The following is a 6,659-nucleotide window of genomic DNA, read 5'->3' on the forward strand; positions in this document are numbered from 1 at the left end:
AATTTGTCACCAGGTATGTGGGATTTCACTAGTGGGTTCCTTTCACCCATTAAGTCACTAGAATTCAGTCAGTTTCTTGATTCCCTTATTATGAATAGACCTAGGGTTTCTAGAATTACTGCGGATCATCATGAATTAGTTATTAATATGTTCCAAATCAGATTATCATGTTATTGCTCAGTTTCTCGCATGAATTTCAGAACCCTAGCTATGTATTTCTTTAGTTCTTGAATTACACATGCTAGGTCAGATATCTCAGTTATTCAGTTATACATGCCTCAGTTATTAATGCATCATTATCAGATTAATTGTTGCATTCTCAGTTTGCATGTTCAGTTCGAGCTATCCAGTATTTACAGAAATTCAGTCATAACCAGTTAACTACTTAATTCATTGGGAGTAGCATAATACCGAGTTGGACTAGGGTTTCAGCGTACCCATATAGTCCCAGAACTACGAGCCACGTAGGTGTAAGTCCCCTCTGTGGGCAACATCAATTTAGTGATCACGCTATCATGCCTCTATACCTCTGGCAGGGTATATTGGGTCCTCTCGATGGGGCGTATACATCGGACTCCACATTTAGCTCATGTGGTTTTATGTCGGTTATTAGTAGCTCCCACAGTTCAGTCAGACTCTATTGCATTGACCACATTTACAGTTCATTCAGTATTCAGTCAGCATGTTATAAATTGGTCATTTTCAGTATTCATTATTTTCAGTATCTATATCATGTTCATATTATTTCATTGCTTTATTACTTTGTCCAGTTATATGTTATTTCAGATTTACTCTATCCTGCATGCTCAGTACCTTTCAAGTACTGACGCATACGTGCGCTACATCTTCTCGTGATGTAGGTTCAGGTTCTCAGCATCCAGATCACGCTTAGATCGATTCTCGATCTTCAGTTCAGCAGCATCAGTAGTAAGACCTCATTCTTCGAGGACTAATGACATGTCTATCTTTATCGCTTTTAATCTTTAGTTTCAGTTTTGCTAGATCTAGTTGGGGCATGTCCCAACATTTCTAGTCAGTTTAGAGGATTATTTCAGACATAGATAGATTTAGCTTAGTATTGAGTTAATATATTCCTTGTATTAAACTCATCAGTTTTCATTTATCTCAGTTATAGTATATGGGTATTCCCCATCTTTTCAGATTTATTTATGATTTAGCTTCCGCACAGTTTCTATTATTCAGATTATATTTAGTATGCTCATGATCATGCTAGCAGGGTTAGCTTGGGATCACTTGTGGTCCTAGGTCCCGTGTCCGCGTCTCGGGGGTAGCTCGGGGCGTGACATTTTTGGTACTTCAAAGTGACCCATAAGTCCCCCCCCCCCAATAATGTGCCTCTCTTAGAAAACATCATGCAATAAACATATTGGCACACACAACTTATTTTTCTTGGAAAGGAACCATCACGTAGAGTGAATTTCTCAAAGGGTCCCTTCAAGCATGCATCATAAGCAACCAAAGTATCAATCATTAACATACAAATATTAATGTGATAAAATCCCATAAGCTTAGAAGTAAGAGTAGAAACAAGAATGTACGTTCAGGACAATGCATCAGCCACCACATTGTCCTTACCCTGTTTGTATGAAATCACATAAGAAAACGTCTCAATGAACTCCACCCACTTGGCATGTTGTTTATTTAACATAGCTTGACTTTTCAAGTACCTGAATGATTCATGGCCAGTCTTTATCACAAACTCATGCGGGGATAAGTAATTGTAACGACCCTCAAAATGAAGTAGGATAAAGTAGAGCCTCACATAGGTTTTATGCATTAATAACTTGTTAAAATAATGAAAAATAGCCTTTTTAGTCAGTTTTAAAGAGTTTGGAAGTCAAATGTCAAGGGACGACCAAGACGTTCGGAAACTAGTCTTTTACGTGTTGGTGTGTTCTAGTATGTTGTTCATGTTTTTATGTGTTGGTTGGAGTCTAAAATCAGTGGAGGTGACCCTAGTGTCTTAATAAATGTTTTTAGGGTCAAAATGTTCGGGTACAACTACCCGGGACCACCCTAAGAGTCCCTGAGGAGGACCCCGACCCTTGGCCAAACAAGCTGCCAATGCAGCTTGAAGTTGCTCATGGAGGGAGCATGTCCGCGTCGCGGACTAGCTCCACCAAGGGCCAAAAGTTTGGTCCGCGTGGTGGATATGTCGCGGACTCTACTATCTCAAAATTTAATATATGAAAATTATGGGAACACCTCTGTGTCGCGAACTTGTTTCCCGACGAAATCTGCGAAAATAAAACTCAAGTTTGACTTGTTTAAAAGGTCCAACTAAGTGAGGGGTAGTTTGGGTACTTTAGGGAATTATTATAAATGGTTATTTAACCTATTTTAGGGTATTTTAAGTTGGTTAAAACCCTAAAACCTAATATTAGACACCATTCTTCAAATTGACCCTTTCCTCTCAACATAGATTCTCTCAAAAACCCCATTGAAGACCTTGATGAAGCATTGCTAGAAGATGAGTTTTCAACTAATTTCTTCTTAAATTTCACGGGTCTTCAATAATTAAGGTGTGATAACTCTTGATTCTTGAATAACCTCTCATTCAAGGAGTTCTATCAAAGATTTTCAAAAGTGATTCAAAGACCAAAATTCCCAATTTTTAATCTAAACATGGGTCCCTTGTCAAACTATTCTCTAAATCATTCTATTGATGAATTAATGTGGAATTAAGGTTTTTAAGATAGTTTTCAAAGGAATTCTTGAAGAACCCATGATCCCCAAATTCTAAAAAATTGGCCTATGATGTGGGTCTTTGTGAATATGATCTCTATTGGTGAAATTATGTTTAGATTAGATTGTATTGATATTTCCTATGATTATCTATACTTATTCATGTTGAATTTTTGGTATATTGATGAATAGAGAATTATGACCTTATGGGCAAAGTTATGGGTTGATCCCTTTGTTTATGGAATTGTACTTAGACTATGTTTATGATATTGAATTACATTGTTGATTCCTATTTCTACCTATGTCAATTGATTATGAATTGGTGAGGATTGATCCATGGTGATCATGGATTGGAGAATTTGTAAGTTGACCTAACTTCTAGTCTATAGAATGTTATGAATTATGGAGGATTGATCCATGGTGATCATGGCTTGGAGAATTGGTAAGTTGACCTAACTTCTAGTCTATAATATGATAATTGATGTTGTGTGGTTTGATCCACTTATGGTGGCGGTGTTTACTTCTTGTCTATCTATGCATGTTGAGATTATGTCCTTGAAGGGAATAGATGTGAAGTGAATTGATGATTATGATGCATATATTTATGAAGTTATGATGTGAATGATAATGTTAGGGATAAGGTGTGGTCTACATGATTGATTATGTTAGGTACTATTGTGGAATGACCCCTACCTATATGACCCCTATATGAATGTTTGATCATATACATGTTAGGAGTACCTATTCAATGTTCAATGTGTCCTCGTCTCCTATGATGAAGTGTGGGTGTGTGGTCTAGAATCCCTAAAAGGCTTTATATGTGAATTTCTCATGATTTTGGGGGACATTGTGAATGTGTTGTGATCCCTTGATGAGAAGTGCATTCAATATCAATGTTGTTGCTATTTTGTCACTATGAGGACCAATATGCACACACACACACTCTACATGTATAGCTATGAATATGATGTGTTATGGTGTCTATTGAAAGGTTAACTCTTATATGCACCCTTACATCTTATTATGCATGCAAAGTGTATGATTAGCAAGGTATGAATATGTGTTGTATAAAGGTGTTTATGTGAAAGGCTTTCTCACATATGTACACACACATGAATGAATGAATAAGGTTTATGATAATCTAGTAAGAGTGAGTCTCTTGAAATGTTTCCTCAATTGTACTCTAAACAAGACTATGTTATGAATATGGTATGATTATGTGAAAGGTCATTCTCACATAATGTAGGTTCTATGATGAAAGGTCATTCTCACATAATGTAGGTTCTATGATGAAAGGTCATTCTCACATAATGTAGGTTCTATGATGAAAGGTCATTCTCACATAATGTAGGTTCTATGATGAAAGGTCATTCTCACATAATGTAGGTTCTATGATGAAAGGTCATTCTCACATAATGTAGGTTCTATGATGAAAGGTCATTCTCACATAATGTAGGTTCTATGATGAAAGGTCATTCTCACATAATGTAGGTTCTATGATGAAAGGTCATTCTCACATAATGTAGGTTCTATGATGAAAGGTCATTCTCACATAATGTAGGTTCTATGATGAAAGGTCATTCTCACATAATGTAGGTTCTATGATGAAAGGTCATTCTCACATAATGTAGGTTCTATGATGAAAGGTCATTCTCACATAATGTAGGTTCTATGATGAAAGGTCATTCTCACATAATGTAGGTTCTATGATGAAAGGTCATTCTCACATAATGTAGGTTCTATGATGAAAGGTCATTCTCACATAATGTAGGTTCTATGATGAAAGGTCATTCTCACATAATGTAGGTTCTATGATGAAAGGTCATTCTCACATAATGTAGGTTCTATGATGAAAGGTCATTCTCATCACCTATATGTAAGTTCACGTTTGGTAATCTTAAAGTGATACATTGCACCAAGTATTCCCTAAGGGTTGCTTGAGGAAAGGAGTTAAGATAAAGAGGAAGGCAATGTATTGTATGCATTGAATGTGCCTAAAATTTTATAAGTGGCTCTATGTGCTATTATGAATGGTTTCCGTGTGTATGATGATGTATGTGGTTTATATTGTGCCTATTGTACTAAATGTTGCTTGAAGTTTCTCTAAAAAGGCATGATGCATGGTTCCAATTAAATGTCCCTTTTAAAAACATGTTTTGCATGGTTATCATACTTAGTGCATTCTTGTACTAACACCATTCTTCTTCATCTTTTTACACCAAGTGTAGGTGGTGGTGGCTAAAGGGCCTTTCCTAGAAGTGAGGAGCTTGGCTTACTACTCCCAAGTTCGGGTGTGTCCTTAAAGATTCAAGGACCTTTATGTTAAAGAGTTTCCTTAAGTTCCATGTACTAGATAGTAGTTTCTTTTGTATTGTAAGGGTTGTATCCCTCTTGTGTTGTAGTCGTGTTTTAAGATGGCTACCTTGAGACATTGTACTCCGATTTTGTATTAAGGTTTAAATGAGGTGATTGTTTAAGTCTTGTGTTATATTATGAAATTTTTTAAAATTTTCCGCTATTTTTCTATGATAAATGCTATGACGAATGTTAAGGGCTTGTATAAGACCTCCGAGAGGTCAAAACGCCGGTAACGGCTAGGGGGTGCTCTCGGGTCGTTACAAACTTGGTATCATAGCATAAGGTTATCAAAATGGTCTTGGGATTCAACGTCCCATGAGCCACGTCTAGTAGAGTCTTGTTCATTGGCGTGAGTTGCGACACATCTATGAGCAATAGGCTATAGGACAATAGAAGTTTCACTTTCTTCCTTACTCTTGTGTCGTGCCGTAGAGCTTTACCCCATATGATCTCTCTCTCTTATTTTCCCTTTTTCGGTGGTCTTCTAGATGTGGCTACTTGGAAAGGGTGATGTTGTAAGGATCGAGGGAAGAAAATGTGAGTTTTAATGCTTATCATGATGTGGTGACTATATGAGTATATATGAAGGTAGATTTGGAAATCGTATCATGATGCCAATCATGGCTATGTGGGACCTATGAGGTTGGGAGGCATTACATTGAAAATGTTGTATGGTGGTGTTAGTTCTCGTATGATAGAGTCATTATGGTAAGAATGAATCCTTTTAGGATGATGAGTTGCTTTATGGTGATGGGTAATGATAGTAGAAAGTCATGGTGTATATTTGAGGAGTTTTGAAGGAATGTGGTAACTAGTGTGAGTTGAAAGTTGTCTTTTTTTCTTATGAGTGATGCTTCATGGTTGTCCCTGTGTGAATCAGAGTTCTTGTGTAGGCTTGCCCTAAGAGTGGAAAAGGGCTTTGTTCCATGAGTTGGGATAGGGTTTTTCTCTAAGGTTAACTTGGAGAGTTGCATGTACCCCTTAGTTCATAGGAAGGACAAGAGAATAGATGTTGACCAACTCTAAAGAGGATAGTTGTCTTGTAAGGTTGATCTTAAGTATGGTCATTCAAGAGGGTGTTTAGATAATACCTAGGCATGGTTGAGCTGAAAGTAACACCAAAGGTGATGATAATGGTATGATATGATAAAGAATTGATTAAGCTCACCCTAAGTGGGGGATAATGTGCCTAGATGGTAATGTTTTTGAGTGCCCTTAATATTTTCTACATTGAACTTCCTTGAGTTCTCTATGTTGAGAATCACTTTGGGTGAAGATTTAGTGGAGAATGGTTCCTACTTTAGAGATGAAGGAGGTAATGATTAAAGGAGTTTGCATAACTTGATCCCAAGAGGGGGACATTGTGATTAATTGGTAAGTGAGAGTTCTCTTGGTTACTTTAATGTGCTCTTAGATAGGTTTACCCTAAGTGGGGGATGATGAGTGAGTAGTAAGGTTATTGATATCCTTATCTTTTCCTTCTATTCTTATTCAAGCTTGAGACCAAAGAGTTCCTAGTAGCTTGTTCATGTTTGGAGTCTTGAAGTGAGTAGTAAGATTGTTGATATCCTTATCCTTTCCTTCTATTCTCATTC

The sequence above is a fragment of the Solanum tuberosum genome, unplaced genomic scaffold (genome assembly GCF_000226075.1).
Source record: "Solanum tuberosum cultivar DM 1-3 516 R44 unplaced genomic scaffold, SolTub_3.0 scf00066, whole genome shotgun sequence".
NCBI lineage: Eukaryota > Viridiplantae > Streptophyta > Magnoliopsida > Solanales > Solanaceae > Solanum > Solanum tuberosum.